Consider the following 16,700-nt stretch of genomic DNA (forward strand, 5'->3'; position numbering starts at 1 on the left):
CAACTTTACCTAACTGCTAACACCCTTTCCTTGCCCATATTACAGTCCTAGAGAGGACTGGCCAAACTCTTGCTTGATGACACCCTAGGACTCCATTGCACCTGATTGCAATGCAGTGTAATCAAATTAAACAAAAAGCTGAGAGGGGAAAAAAAAAAAAGATTCATATTGTCTTCTGTCATAGGAGGACTTGTCTTGAACTGAGTTTGAGGGACAACAAAAACTCTTTTTCCACAGAGAGATACTTGTGAACTTTTGGAGGCTGCTAGGAAAATTCAAAAAAGTGTTGGAGAATGTCCAGAGGAGGGCTACAAAGACGGTGAAGGGCCTAGAAGGGAAAATGTAAGAGGAGCAGCTGAGGTCACCTGGCCTGTTCTGCCTGGAAAAGAGGAGGCTGAGGTCTCTATGCCTGGTGTTTGGAAACTTCAGTATTGTGATATATCATCTGTAGAAGTGCCGGATCATTTAGCAGTACAGCCATAGCCAAAGCTGTTTTCCAAGGCAGCTGATTTCTTTACAGCACTAATGTCTCTATTCTATCTCAAAGCATCAGGAACCTGTCCTTACAGAGAAATGGGTTGTCAGACTGGCCTTTTATCCTGAAGTTTCCTTGAGGTGACAGATCACAAGCTCGTCTTTGGTTTTGTGTGGTTGCCCACAGCTCGAGTACAGGATGTTTTCTGCAGCTTGTTGCCTGTCAGGCCCAGAGGACATCCCCTTCCCGGGTATCTGGCTGCCAGGGCCAACACTCACAGGGGTCACCCGGCCAAAGAAACAGCAAGACTGGGAATTGAAAATGGCCTCTGCCGTTAGGGCTTTCTCTGAAACGTTTGTGAGGTGTTTATTGCAGAGGTGTGGAAAAACAAGATTCACCAATGTCAGGGCATGCCCGGGAGCCTTCTGTGGGGAACACTAAGGAGTAATTCCTCTCACATTAGAGGAATGTCACTAAAAGGCAAATTGTTTCAATAAGCCTAATGAGGGGGTGTGTCTTAGCATAAAAAACTCCTGCCACTAGGGCATTAAATACCTGTTATAAATGAATAGTATCCAGCAAGCCTTCATCAAAATTAGAGCAGCGAGGCTTTTGCCAGTAAAAGGATATAAAATTTAAAACCATGACTAAACACTATATAGTAGCAATCAGTATAGTGCTGTCTTTTTGGGGGGGAGGGGAGTTTTTTTACTTTCCCTGTTCATAATCTCCTTTTATTCCTCTATTTTATTTATGTAAGTGACGGATCTGACTCCTCTCTCCTTCCTTTCCCAGTTCCCTTTCCTACCATAGATCTTTTCCAGTCATTCCTCTTCTCTTTCTCTGAGACCTGAGCCAAAGCAGACTGGGGTTTGCCAGGCAGCAGTGGGAAGTTACAGGAGTGTGGTGGAAGTGACTGCAGTAGCTGTAGCCCCGAGACACAAGGTCACCAGGCACCAGCCTGGCAGTGTAACCCAGGTGCCTCCAGAGCTGAAAAGCTCATGCTCTAGAATGATCTGGGGTACAAATGAAGCTTCTCTGGCCTGCTGTTCCACTGGAGATATGCTTTATCCCTCCCTGCTGCGGTGACAGTGGAGCCTTGTGTCACAAATCCTCTCACAGGACACAAGAAGAAAGAATACTGTATTTTGGGGAAAAAAGCCCTTTCTCACAGTGATACCAGTCCTGACTTACCAATACAGAGGACGTTATAAGGCAGCATCCTGCCCCGACTTTGTATTAAATTATGCTATATAAATAAATGAGATCTGTGTAATAATAAAGGGCTGACCAGAGAAGAAAATAAGAAAGATTTGATGGCAACACTAAATAAGTGATAAACATCTAATGACTGTCTCACTGGGAGCATTTTGGCCGAGAGCTCCATACGAGGCTTGTTTGATGATCTCAAAGGGCACCGCACAGCGTACTGTGCTGAGAGGCTGCAGAACAGATTGGAAAGCAATTTACAGTACTTAGCACCTGGGGATTCTCAAAAAACATTTTCTTTTAGGATTACATTTTCTTTGATTGTTGGGATTATTAATTATGGACAGTCTTGAACAGAACAAGGCACTGCCACTGTGCCCCTAAAACAGTGTCTCATTTAAAAGGAACAAAATATGTTTGAACGTATGAAATTAGCCACAAAATTGATGGCAGCTGTGGCAAATAGTAATAAAATGATGAGCATCCATTTGTAGTTTTGCATGCTCAGTTTACTCTTAGTATTGTATGTCCATAATTACATATTTTGATTTATTTTTGTCATCTACTATCAACAGAAATTACACTTGTTGATTAGAAGAGGCTTATTTCTGTATATTCTGTTGTAGCAAGTAACTTTTACTAACATTTTCTTCATCTTGCTGTGTAAATATACCTGCTTAGGTGCAGGAATCACTATATTTTCCATGTACAGCATGTGTGACTTACATTCAAGAAAACAAAATGTTTATCAGCAACCTGGGGCAAATACCTGTTGGGGCAGGTATGCAGAGCCAGCTGCAGGTCAGTCAGCAGATTACAAATTAGCAGTTTTGTTCCCTTGCCCCTCCTTAGCTCATTAGGGTGGTAATGGGGTGGGTGGTGGGAGTTGGGTGAGGTTTCTTGTAGCTCTGGAGCCTGGGCCTCTATTTGGTTATTCAGGCATCCATTGGCAGGCTAGTCCTGCAGTCTGGGAGGCTTTAGTGAAGAACTTACGCTCTGTAGAAGTCAGTGCCCAGCTGTCCCTACTGTCCCAAGCACTGAGGCAGCCAGCCTTACCTGGGTAACTTGGTGCTCTGCTCTACACAGAGCTACTTGTTCACCTGGATCACGAGGCACAGGGCTTCTCTGAGGGAGGCCTGAAGCTCTGCAGCATTGGAACCGAGTTTCAGACTACCTCCCCTCCTTGGCTACCTTAGGGGCAAGAAAGCAAGCTGCAGTAATGAAACAGGAGAGGGAGAGCTATGCTTGTCCTGGAGAACTCATGCCTGTCTGACCCCCAGGAACTGCTGCATGTCGCCTGCAGGGCAATGCAGTCTGTCCTGCCGATGGCTCCGCTCTTCCTTGCGGTAGATGTGCTTTCACTGGGCTTTTCAGGTAAGATGTGGGTTGTATGCAAGTATCATACAGTTCTATAAAGGAGTTGTTGTATTACCTTGGTGTTCTTATAAGTACTAAGGCTTTTGGATTAGTATCAAAGCTGCCTATGTGCAGAGATCTCTTGTGCATGGGGGGGGGGGGGGGGCGGAATAATGTGATTCCTAATAATCAGAATTCTTATTCAAATTGGTGTGTTTCAGCCATTTGACAAAATAACTAAAGCTTGACTTGTCAAAAATGTATGTGTGGTCTCTAAGCACTTCATTGTATCTGTACCTACCCACAAAACAGTTAAGAAATTGCTCTGTTTAGCAGTCCACAAAACAGTAAAGAAATTGGTCACCATGAGCTTCACTAAAAATGTGACTGAGATCCTCAGAGTAGCTCCAGATTTCCAGGTTTGGGTCTATTCTTTACTTGCTAGTTTATTGACATTGGTGAAATCTGAAATCTGTTGTCCTAGCTATTGTACAAACACAGAACTAAAAGTTTGTTCCCAACTTCTTAAAATACTGAAAAACTTAGACATGTTGACAACTTTTCAAATGGTTGGTCTTTTCTATGTGTTTATTGCTCTCTGTAATCTAAAAGGTGCCAAATGTTAATGTTTTTACATTTAGAGTTGCTGTAGTGACCTGATTTTATTTCTAAGTGCCTGGCTAAGCAATGCCTTCCAGGAGTGTTGAGTGCTTTATCTGCATGTACAAGCTATGTCGATGCACTGGATACCAAGATTCTTACAGACTTGTATAACAACTTTTTTCTCTCTTTTCTTTGAGCAGAGTTTCACTAAATGTAGTTTGCTTTTTTCCCCCATTTCCTAGATTATTTGGTACATAAAACTTCCTAAAGCTACTTCACACATGCTGATTTTTTTGCCTCCTACCACAACATTCAACAACTGCCTATCAATCGATCTAACAATACTCTCTTTCTAGGCTCCTTCTATAAGTTGTGCTTTATTATTAGCAAAGGGCAGTAACACTCCAGCCACTCTTTTTCCTTTTTCATCTTTTTTTTTTCCTGGCTGCCCTGAAGAGGGCTGCAGATTAGTTGCTGAGGAGTTCCTCAAGTCAACGCCTCATACCATTCTAGCAGGAAGTGAGCTGATGTTGCTTTCATAAAGGACCTGAATTCAGAGCAATGAGAGTGGCTGTCACTGCAACATCTCAACTTCAGGTACAGAATCCACAACTGCCAACTGAGTTCTTTGAGCTGTTTTTTGCCAGCCTTGGCTGAAGCTTTCATAAAGCAGCTTTTATTAAAATCTACTTGAAATATGATTTTGAAAAAGCAAGATCTTGCTTTCACTAATATACAATTCTTCACAGTTCCCTAACAATTTTCATAACAATTTCCTTCTCTACATTGCCACGGCTGCTTGCAACAGTGATTGAGTCTTTGTAAGTGTCAGAACAATGTCAAAATGATGTGAAGACAGTGTCAAGGCAAATATATAAGGGTGATGCTTTGAAGCAGGGAAAGAGAAAACTGTCAGTACTGAGTGCTCCATAGAGAAAATATTTATATGATAAAAATCATTGTCACCATAAGCAGGAGAGAAGAAAGTGGGGATATCTAGGTTATTGTGTGAACGTGTCTGGGTGACAACTTGGAGTTTGACTGAAAAAATCGATTCGCAAGGGTGCTTTTCCTACCTAAATCCAGTCCCATATTTTCTAGACTGTGTTCCCTATCAACTGGACACCGTTCTGATTTAAGCTTCTAGTTTGTAACAATAATGCTTTCTCAGAAGTCAAAGAACAGGGATTCAAAAAGGCTCTTTCAGGGTGAGGTGCAGCTCACTTTTAGAATAGTTTCCAGTTTTTAAAATGAAGCACTGATCTCACAGTGAGTCTATGATTTTTTTTTTTTTTAATGAATGTGTACGGTGCTTTTTCTCACTTCAGCTCTGGAGGAAAAAAAAAAAAACATTTTTAGTGATTTCTGAATGTCTTTATAAATCCCCTTGAAGAGTTTTTTTTTAAAAAACAAAACAAAACAACAACAAAAAAAAAAAAAAAAAAAAAAAAAAAACACTCCTAAATAGTTTCCAGGGTTACGTTACCATAAGCCTCTCAAAATGCTTCGTGGGTAGTATTTTCAGATATTAGAATTGGGAGTGAGCTATTTAAAAGTGAAACTGCTAAGTATTTCCTAAATATCTTGTTTGCATATTTATTATTTTTTTATTGTAAGGAAGAAGGTTGAATAGTTAGCAGGTTTTCTGACCTGTTGCCTATGAAATAACTGAAAGTAACCATTTAAAACACTTGATAGTTTAATGTCATCCTATTCCTGCATGATGTCTATTTGCTATGTATGACCACATTAAAGCTAAAAACATCAAACTTGGGTGATGTTTTTAAGATGAACTGCAAATTTTGTCCATAGGTGCAGCAGCACCTAAGGAATAAGTTTAAGCACTTGCTTAAACTTATTGTAGTCTAAGTCATATATTTCTGAATGTTGAGTTTCCTCCTTGCCTGAACAAGTTCTTTTTAACCTGAAAATAATCTGCCATTTTGAGTCGAGCATCAGCTGGAGAAGAGTGCCTCAGATGCCTCCTCCCATTAGTGTTCACACCTCAGCCATTGTGTGACTCTAGAAATTGCTGCATCTCACCAGTCTTCAGAAAGGGAAGACTTAGGATGGTGTGTAAGTGACTACAGAGCATGCATCGATCCCTTCATAAAAGAAGGCTAAGAGTTATCAAAGTGGTGTGCATGTGCAAAGGAAATTGTTCCAGTTAGCAATGGAAATAGCACACAAGGATTGGCTCTATTTATTGCAAGAATGAATAAGTAATTGTATTAAAAAGAAAGCTTATAGGTCACAAGTTTATCTCAGGCTCATTTCAAATCTGGAAAAGTGTCTCCCTTCCTACGAATTATATATATATGCATGTGTTTATAACCTATGAAGTGAGAAATGTAAGGTCTAAATTTAGTAGCTTGAACATGGAACAGGAAGATAATTTTGGATTGTGTTCACAGCTCTCCCACTGAAGGAGAGGTATTCACCTCACCCTTCTCAAACTCAGCATTCCCACCTGTAAAGCTGAGATCCTGCCTACTTAGACACTGATGCTCAATCTACTTATGTTTTGTAAAAACAAATGCCTCTTGGGGAAAAAAATGAAGATACTTCTATGGGGAAAAATCTGCATATTTACAAGGAGAATAAATAATCCAAAAGGAGCCTATTCCTCTACACTTGCATGACTCTGCTGGCTTTTAGCACATTCAAAAAATTTTACTGACTTTCAAGTTACTGTTAAAGTTGTGAGAGAGACTAAAATTAAACTCGATATTTAGCTGTAAGTGCTGGGAGGACAAATGAGTTTTATAGGGTGAAACGCCAGTCCGACCTTGAACATGAAAGCAAAGCCCTCACTATTAGCACAGGAAAATGTTAGATTCAAAGACTTCACTTGAGAAGCAGAACTAATTAGAGAAGATTAACAGAAATGAGGCATGTAATAGCTGGAATAGGGCATGACTGCAGTATGAAAGGCTGAATCACTGGACCTCTCATCAAGGTCAAGATCTTAAAAACACTCAAAAATTTTTTAAAAGGCAAGCGGCAGGTTTTGCAGATGTTCCTGGGGCGGCTGATCATTCATTACTCTGTTCTGCAGGAGCTTCCCCCATCTCAGGACTGTCAGCCTTGATGTCAGGACACATTTCTGAGCTTGGGGGTCTTATTTGGGACTGTGTTTGCATTCCTACTGCTCTGCGGGGGGACTGAAGAGGTATTGTATCAAGTCTGTGCTAAAGTGGTAATGGAGTGGAGATCTTGGATCTTTGTATGAAGCTAGTAACTGGTTTTGCTTGCACTTTTTTTTTTTTTTTTTTTTCAAATGGGGTCTGAAATATATTTCAGATTCTTATTTTCCCATCTTATTTTCCATCCCCCTTTTTTTTTTTTTAATCACTAACCAGCTTCCTGCAAGCTCTAATAATCTCCTTGTTACTGAATGGTAATAAATGTTCGAGGGTTGATCAGACAGCTTTTCTGATATAGGCCCTGAAGTTACTGCTGTACCAGCACCACAGGAATGACCTCAGCTCAGCTTGGAGGGGCTCACAGGATAGAAGAATGGAACAGATGAAGTTGGAGGGGGCTCCTGGAGGTGGTCCGGTCCAACCCACTTGCTTAAAGCAGTGTCAACTAGAGCAGAAAGCTCAGCACCTATTACTGATATGTTAATTCCTCATATTGATTTCATAATGATTTATTTAAAAATCACCTATTTTCCAGAAACCAGGCTCACTGTAAGCATGTGTAACCTCGTGCCTATGGTTAACAGAAGTGCTGGTGCTCATCAGTGACCACAGAAAAGATGCAGTCACCCGTGAGGACCCAGCATTCCTCAGGCTGATTCAGGGCCATGGCGTAAAAGATGTGCAAGGCTAAAAGAAGACAGGAAAGTAAGTCTCTGCTAGCCGAGTGTTTATAGTTATGTTAATAAAAGTAAGGAAAGGGTTCCTCTGTCTGCAGAGAAGGTGACACCGCAAGTCTCACTGAGGCATAATTAAATAGCATTGGCAGGTCATTATGTGGATTTCTGCTAGAGCAGTATGTTTCTATGCAAGCCTGAAGACATACAGATACAATTCAGAATGCAAAAGTTTCTAACTGGTTGCCATGTATGCTATAGAGAAATTCCTGTAAAGTCCAATAACAGCATCCATTTGGTTTTAGTAGTAATGAAGATTACTAAAAGCTTAATTTAAGAGCTTAGATACAATGAGCAGAGAGCAATGTTTCCAGCCGGTCAAATTCTTTAGTGAAGATTAGTAAGTGTAGTCCTATTTCTGATTCATCACAAGTATCTCAAAGAACATCATTCTCCATCTGCTTGAAAAGAAGCCACTCCTGATTGCAACCACAATTTTTCTGTTATGTAAAGAAAAGCCATTCTGGCCCTAACTGGACAGCACAGCAGCATCTTCACTGAAACCAGTGGACTTTTAAAGGTGAACCAGATTAAGTAAAAACTGAAATCAGCTCTGTTGAATGCTATACGTGGAATACTGGAAATACCTACAACATATGCATCACTTACTGCAGCAAAACAATTGGAAGCAGGGGGATGCAGGAGGTCCACTTGAAGCAATTTTCATAAGTCACTGGACAGTGAGAATGCTTACAGAGATCTTCAAGAACAGGAAGTGTCCATAGGAATCTGAGTAGACATGCATTTTCCCCCCACAACGTGCAGTATCTGATGGAGCTCTTTCAGGCTACAGTGATGGATCTGGTTTTGTTCTGCTATGTGTGCAGAACTGCGGCCTCTTCCTTCTTTCCGTTGCTTGTTGGATTGTTAGGTTGGTCTGCTGGAAAGATTCCCCAAAGGTGTTTAGTGTCAATCTTTTATTCTGTTTAATTGTATTAAAGTTTTTCACCTAAATACCTCTGTCTTTTCACTTGTCACTAGCATAGACAATAGCAGAAGTTCTGGGATGCCTACTTGTTCTTCAGTGTTCTCTGGAAGCAGTCATTTGAATGCCGAAATAGCAATTGATTTTAGCCACCTTGCTCTTCTTGCACGTTTCCGTGAGCTCCAGAATGGGTAGATGTTAGACTAAATTGAATCAGACATTTAAGACATACTCAAGAGAGAACAGTACAGATAGTTCTTGTTACATCAAGCAGAGGGCGTTTTTACACAGATAGAGGCTTGCAAAATGTTCAGTACCATTAGTGAATAAAGACATACAAATGTCAGCAGTCTTTAATGTGAGAGAAGGAATGTGTTTAGCTAGAAAGCCTGAATTGATGGGTCCTACGAAATGTTGTCCAGATTTACTTTTTGCAGTTGAATTGTAGAGGCACCTATTTTCTTTCTGTTCTCATGAGATATACGGCTCCAAATAAGTATGCGAGTAGACAGCAAAGTGTGTTGGTGAGAATGATAAACCAAAACTTCCTTCATATTTTCCTACATTTGAGGATAGCTTTACTTTCAACTTTAACTATTGTTTTGTAGGCTGAATTGGGAGGAACTGCATGCTACATAGCCTGTAGACTCCGTATCTTGCCTGTTGCAACTGAATTACATCTTCTGTGGCACGTAATCAACGTTTCCAGAACTGTGCACGTAATCCTGAGCTCCGCTTTCCTCTTCCACCCCACCTAAATGGGATCATCCGTGGATTGTTGTGGGATATTTAGCACTGCATTTAAGAGAGAGCCTGGAAAAATGCCTGCATAAGTAACAAGATGTACATGGGTAGGTACAGACAGAACTCCTTTCTCATGCTTTGAGCCAGCTCTAATCCAGGTGCCATTCAGCTGTGTTGACATGACCCAGTGCCTCAGCTAACATGTTTTGCAAGAGCTCGCGCTGAGAGGATTCAGCACAGTGCTAACACAGCTGCACCACTGCTGCACCAGACCTGGCTGATGTCCAAGCAGCAGCATGGTGATGTGCGTAACTCCAGAAGTGCTCTGAGGTTCTGTTTCCAGCTTTTAGGAGGTTGGTGAATTATGCCCCAGACTTTTTGCTGATAACAGACCCTGTTTGCTTCTTTCTGCAGTGCAGGCACTTAACTTCGTTCAGGTTCAGGGATGGTTGGCCATAGCAAGGGCAGTACTTGGCTGCTTAAGCACCTACGAGTAGTCACAAAGCTTAGCAAGACACACTGGAAGCTACTGCTGCATACAGATGTTTTCTCAAGGCTAGATTATTACAGTGAGAGTTTTGGGTTCCCTACTGTGATTAATTCATTAGTGCAGGTTACTTAAATTACAGTTGCTTGCATCCTCACAGGCTGATGACTGTCTATCTTTCTATGTCCTTGCTTTGACTCCTGCCAAATTATGTTGTTTTCTATGTCGCAGTGAAAGAAAGGAGGTAAAGTGTTACAGTCAAATTCTGGGCCCTCCTTGTGGAACAAAGAGCTAATGAAGTGCTCTACCAATCCTGCTACAAACCCCAACAAGGGAGAACAAGAGCTGTTGACGAAAGAGTATGACCAATGTATGCTGCATTTGTCTCCTCCTGTAGCTCTCCAGGCAGCCTGAATCTGAATTAGAGCGGCTCTGAGCTTAACTACTTCAGCGAGCAGCCACCCTTCACTATTTCCACAATGCAGGAACACTGTTGTACCTCTTAGAAACCAGAGGCCAAGGAAATCTCAAGCCATCGTGTCCGTGGCTGCGTGCATGGGCTGGGTTGGTTAGTGTGCTTGCCCAAAGGCTTGCTCTCAGGCATTGTGAGTGCACTATGAAGGAATGCAGCTTGTTTTCAGACTCTGACTAATGCAATTAAAGATGCTTTGTCTGTCCCTTTATTCCAGGAAAGGTTAAGGGAATAGGATTCCAGTATGCTCAGCCTTGGGAAGGGAAGCAAGAGCAGAAAGAAGCAAGGAGCTTCTCCCCTTAGCATCCACCCAGGCCACAATTATTCAAGCACAGGACTTCCCAGCAGAGAAGACTGTACCATGCAAGTGCCCTGCCTGGGCTCTGCCTCTGAGCCTTAGCTGCTGGAGCGAGGGCATTATACACAGTGGTTAGCAGCCCCAGCCCATGCCCCTTTTCTATCCACAGAATTATTTAGCCCTAGAAGTATTTTGATTTCTGTCTATGTTGATGGGATTTCAGGCAGGCGGGCGCTGCCCTAAACCTGAAGCTGTAGCAGCAACGACTGCAGGCTTGCTTTGTTGATGCCTGGAGAGCATCGTGCTGCTGCTGCAGCCCGAAGGAGCCCTTTGGAGCTCGAGTGGCAGCTGTGTGGTGCATGTGACCGCCTGCCAGGCTGCCCAAAGAGAAGCCTTGTCTATTGTCATATTTGTCAAAAGGCAGAAGCAAATTTTCTGTTGACCCATTTTATGGGTGACTAAAATATAATCAATATAAAGTAAACAGAAGAATCTCCTTGGGAAAAGGCTTATCTGGGTGCTTCACTGTTTGCTGCTCTGAGAGGGCTTTCACATGTTATGGCACTGAGTGGCTGAGAAAACAACAGTGAGGATTGATTGAAACATGTTAGTCTTGGAAAAACAACAAATTAATCTGTAATATCAATCTAGAAAGTAATACACATCACTTATCTGTTTGCTGCCTACTGCCTGTGACTCTAGATGAGTCAATTAGGTTTAGAGGCTTCCTGTAGAAAATGTAAATATCAGGGTTTTTCTTCCCTTTTTGGGCCACCATAGAGTAAAAGGAATAATCAGCGTTGCTTAGAGATTGAGGCATTGTCTAAACAGTGTTTTGTTTTGTTTTTTAATGCTGAGATGTGAATTACAGAGAAAACAAAGAAGCATCATTGAGAGGTTTTTGGCCTGCAACCCCCTGTAGCAGGATCAAAGGCACTTAGACTGCTGTTGCTCAAAGTTATTTATTAGAACGAATGTGTCGCATATTAAGTGTTGAGGGGAATGGACTAGTGCATGTTGCTTGGTAGTTGGCACTATATACATACATATTTTTTAAACCTTGGCATTTTTTAAATGTGAGTTTATTGTCATAAAAAGTTAAGTTTCTCCTAGATGAACATCAGGGTTGTAGAATAATTAAAGCATTACTTGTAGTATGTCAGGAAAGATCAGTTGAAAGAGTTTTCTAGGACTTTTTGTGTTATCTCTTTTGTTGCAGTAGGTACCTGTCTTGCACTGTGCTTTTATGGGAAATTGGCTGGTTCAGCAGGCAATCCATTTTTTATTTTTTATTTTTCTTCAGCCCTTTTACTACAAAAATGATATTAATTATCCCTTTATTACTATTTCCTTGCATTGTACTGCCAATATATTAAGTACACTTCAATTACAAGTGTTTTTTTTTAAAAAAAAAAGGTGATTTGACTCCAAAATCTGGTAGTCAAACTATGGCTATGTATGCAATAGACATGATTACTAGCATGGGGGCCATCTACCCCTATAGGAATGAGAGCCTTCAATAGCATAATAATAAATGCTTATGTAAGTACCAGGAAATCGAGTGGATGCTTGATATCGCAAAGAATGAGAGGAAACTATTTTCTAGCTGAAATGTAGACAGCGTTGTTGATCGTGCACCAAACGGGGCTGGGTGCCTGGCTGCCTTTGTTTTGAGCAGCAGATAATTCCCAGCTGTGGTGCCATCTGCTCGCCTCGGCCAGGAGCTGTGCCCCGCCTGCCCCCAGCCCCAGGGAGGGCAGGGACCCCTGTGTCTCCATCACCTGAGGTCTCCATCTCCCTGAGGTGGTGGTGCTGACTGCCCTCTGGCTGTATAACACCAGCTGTGAAGCAGCAGTCTGGGCACGCTCTAGCAGTTACTTACCTAATCTGTTCATTAAAATGTTCTGATTTAGAGATTTGATTATCCTGCAATTGGGAAAGTTCACTTCAGTCTTGCCTGCTGCATGTGGAATTTACGGCATGCAACTGTTAGCATCGTTTTTCTTGATTGCCGTTCCCTTTTAGGTAGGAAAGACTGTAATCATGTCCTCCTCCAGGCTTCTCTCCTGTGACCCTTTCTCATAGGTCACATCTCTTTAAATGTATTCCTGTTTCTTCTGTCCCTCTTCAGCATTTCCCTAATTGCCTTTCTGACAAAACGAGATATAGTCTGTACTGAAGAGTGCATTGATGTCTTATATGTCATAACAGAAAAGTATTTGCCTTTTTGTGTAGCTTTTCTATAGGGACATATTTAATTTGGCCATCTATGTGTGCCTGCTGTGAATTGGTCTGTTTATTCCGACAATTCAGTTTTGTAGTATTTTGATGGAAGTAATATCACTGCAGTTATACTGAAGTTTATGAAATCTAACAAAAATTAACAACTCCATATTCCCGTCTTGCAGCTCTGTTAACTGAGACAAGGTTACAAAGAGGAAAGAAACAACCCATGCTTGCCAGAAATACGCACTTTAATCCAAAAATTGCCAAAATTATGTTCAATACTTGCACTGGCAAGAAAAAAGTGATTTCACACTGATGTTGGCTTGGTCTGACTTCTTTCTGGTGAGATAAAAGATAAGTCAACAGAGCTGTGCTCTGGCTGTGGCTAAAACCAGGCACCACGGCAGCAGAGCTTTGCTCAGGTGGCCACCAGGCATCTTCCTGCTTCCTGTAAGTGGGTTTTGCCCCCCTGAAGTGCTTCCCTAACTCCTCTCAGTCTGCAGCACAGATCTGCTCTAATGTGTCCACGGTAATTTTATGAAATGGGTATAGAGAGCCCTAAGTCACTTATGGACAAATTCTTTAAGGAGAAAAAACAACCAAACAAAAAACACCTGAGCCATTCCTAATGAACTTTCCAAATTGTTTGTAAAAAATTACGAAGGCCACCAAATCCCCCCCATGCACCTGTGACTAGCTAGATACAGTTGTAAGCTTTGGATGGACACACCTTTGAATGGTTTATGTATATAGTAAAAACAAATTAAATACAAATGTGGTTGGGATGTTTCTAATGTCACTTTTATGCAAGTGGAACAAGATTGACCAAGTTACTTCCTTGTTCAAAAATTATAGGGCTGCTACACTACCTTCTCAGGATTTTGTTTGATTCCAGAGACAGAGGTGTTATCTGTAATGAGACACACAACTGAAAGGAGGAAAAACCAAAACCTTGTAATTGGCTCAGGAAGCTGTTGCTTTAATCTCTTTTAGGATGATGGCAAGCATCTGAAAATCATTTCATTTTTGATACAATACGGGTGCAATGTAGAACAACGAGGACAGAAGGAAAAGCCATAGGGCTCCTGGTGCTTGTGCTCCAGCATTGGTGGCAGCAGCCCTGACAGGCACTGCGCTCCTCAGCAAGCTGACGGGAATCTGCTGAAGGGATGCCTCTGCTATGAATGCATCCGATGCTCATCTGAACAATGCTCTGCTAGAAAGCTACTTGCATCATCTGAGTGTGCATGAGGGATGGGCAGTATAAGCAAAACCACAAATCTTTGTAAGTAGAGCTTTATTCCTAACACAGTAATTAAGCATTAATTAGAAGTTTAGTAATGGAATAGTTGCAGGAAACTGAAAGAGCTTCTCCACGGGGAAAACTTGCACAGCCTCAGCCTCTCAGAGGGGCAGAAAAGGGGTGCAAATAAAGCTTGGATATTTTGTTCATGCTGATAGCAATCTCAAAGGAAATTCCATTCCTAATTTATCAACATTTGGGGGAATAATTACAAAATCAATAGGGATTTTTTCAGCTCAGCTGAAAGGTCATGAAGTCACTTGAATGGTTAAAAAATTATATATATTTTTGAAATTATTTTTGCCAAAGAAAGATATGATAATGCTGCATTATGGATAGATTATCCATTATAAAGGTTGTTGAAAATAGAAATATAACAGGGAAATATGTCTTGTTGCAAACTGGATTAAGATTTAAAAAATGGTGAACTTGCACTTGACCCTAGACAGATTCACCTCCAAAATCAATGCCTAAATTATACCTTTCTTTGTCATAATTCCCCCCACTTTTTTTTTAAAGCAACTTTCTTTTCAGAGCTATATGCTGGAAAATGCTGTTAGACAAGCATTTATTTATCAATGCTGCTCTGGATTTGGGATGTGCTTCCTGTCAGCTATCGCACCTAATGATTCACGGGCTCTTCTCATGCAGAATTGACTCTCTGCATCCACCACAGATTAATCTTCCATAGTTTTAGTGTAATTTTTGGAAACAAATTGTTTGCAATTAATGCAGCATATAAACCCAATTTATACTGAGGGCTTACATACAGAGCTACAATACTCATAACCGTGAGCACCATCTTCACATTAAGGAAATTGGAAAATCTACTTCACTTGTAGGGTTTTCTATGATGGCTGTTTTAGATATCACCTCAAAGTTAAGTCTTTCCAGGTACTGCATTAATCAATATACCATGAAAAGCGATGTATTCCATGAAGACAGGTCATCCTCTAAAAGATTCTTTACCAAATGTTCTCAGAGATAAAAGTGAGCCTTGTGGTGTTCTGTAAGAGTTGACCTTCTTTAAATTCTTTTAACTCTTTAAATTTAAAGAGTTAAACTCTTCTTTAAAGATTTCCTTCTTTAAAGCTGACCATTAGTTCTTTTTTTAACAAATCTGGTTTAGTGATTGTCACAAATGAATACAAATAACAGCTGAAAAAAAAAAGTAAAACAGAATCCATTCTATGGCACATCAGGCAGCAGGAATTCTATCTGGTGCAAATTCACTTCCCAGAAGCAAACAAAGTAAACTTTAAGACCGCCAAAATCCATTCTTTTTAACATACCAATAAATGGTAATCTTAGTGATACATTAAAAAGTGGGCTAGTATTTCAGTAGAGCAATTCTGCATACAAATTTAATGTCAGATATTTTAATACATATATAATTAGGACAGAAGGAGGAATTAATTTCTGCTGCTCTTCAACACCATTGTGATTGAGGTCTCACATTTCCCTTGAAACACCAACTGCAAGTGCAGTTTTTAATTGTCCCATTGTCCTTAAGATCCAAGAAAACCAGTGTACCTAATAGAAAGGTTTTTGGAGCAAGAAACTGACTACTGCCCACATCAGCTAATCACTTCTATTTGCTCATCTGTTGGGGTGTGCTTGACACAGGTGACAGTCATAAGAGCCTACATCCAGATCTGAATTAAATCTTGGATTTTAACAGAACCACGCATACTTCAAAGTTCTACTACAATAAAACAGGAACAAGTAACACCATTTTTTTTTTTTTAACATGTTTCCTAGGACATAGTTCTCTGTTTCTGATAATGTCACTTGGAGGAACGGGTTTGGAAACAGAACTTTGCAGGGGTGGAACTATAGGTAGTCTTTTTTTTTTTTTTTTTTTTTACCCAGTGCATGCATTTATGAGCATCTATACTTGTATTTGTGCAGGTGTTGCACCTGACAGCATTATGCATCTGTTGGGCCTCTGGCAGACTATACTAAAATGCTTTTCAAAGCATAATTATGCTTAGAACTACATAATTAGAATTAAAGTTTGTTGTTTTTTTTTTAAAAAAAAAAAAAAGAAAAAACTATTGTTTGTTGGAATTGTTTTTGTGATTTATAGGCTGTAATCCTGTCACTGTACAGTCTGATATTAAGTGGTGTTAATAGTGACAAAAAATGTAAAGTATCATTTTTACACATCCTGTGTTTTCAAAAGGAGCCACAAGTGATAGGACTGTTCAATAATACTTCCAGATTTATAGGAGCTTTATGTACAGCCAGAAGATTTTAATAAAAGCTTACCAGCAGTTTAATTCTTGGTATGGTACAGGAATTAAAGAATAGTATTTCATAATCTCCCCCAAGTACATATGAACTAACTATCCTACAAATAGGAGGGAACACAATTATTTTTGAACAATTTGTTTAAATTTCTTTAGTTCAACCTATTACTTTTATGCTATATTAGAATATTTATGTAACAATTTTCCTGCAACATGCTTTAATTTAATTGCAACTTTTCTTAAAGGATCTGCTGTTCTGTGGTGTACCCTCTGTGTCTCACTGTATCCTGTAGTGTCCCGGCTGTATCTCCCCCACTTCTCAGTCAAGCATACTACTGTTCACCTCAGGAGAATGGATGAGCAGGAAGAAACATTAAAAGCAGATATGCTTTAGGAAAACTTGTCTTCTAAATCCTATGTATTTCCTGAGTTGTTTAGAGTAAATAATTATGATAGACTTAAAGTAGTAC

At 40.4% G+C, this 16,700-nt stretch overlaps 1 protein-coding gene and 1 long non-coding RNA gene across 5 annotated transcripts in view; one reads left to right on the forward strand and one right to left on the reverse strand.

The window, feature by feature from the left end:
• LOC118170946 overlaps window positions 1-16,608 on the forward strand; it is a 67,319-nt gene extending 50,711 nt beyond the window's left edge. For both annotated transcript variants that reach the window (XR_004752962.1, XR_004752963.1), the window contains 2 exons: window positions 15,740-15,817; window positions 16,476-16,608. This is a non-coding gene — a long non-coding RNA (uncharacterized LOC118170946). The remainder of the gene's footprint in view (window positions 1-15,739; window positions 15,818-16,475) is intronic.
• CRB1 (crumbs cell polarity complex component 1) overlaps window positions 1-16,700 on the reverse strand; it is a 108,397-nt gene that overhangs the window by 89,295 nt on the left and 2,402 nt on the right. The gene's annotated exons all lie outside the window — the stretch shown is intronic.

This window comes from Oxyura jamaicensis, chromosome 8 (genome assembly GCF_011077185.1).
Source record: "Oxyura jamaicensis isolate SHBP4307 breed ruddy duck chromosome 8, BPBGC_Ojam_1.0, whole genome shotgun sequence".
NCBI classification, from domain to species: domain Eukaryota; kingdom Metazoa; phylum Chordata; class Aves; order Anseriformes; family Anatidae; genus Oxyura; species Oxyura jamaicensis.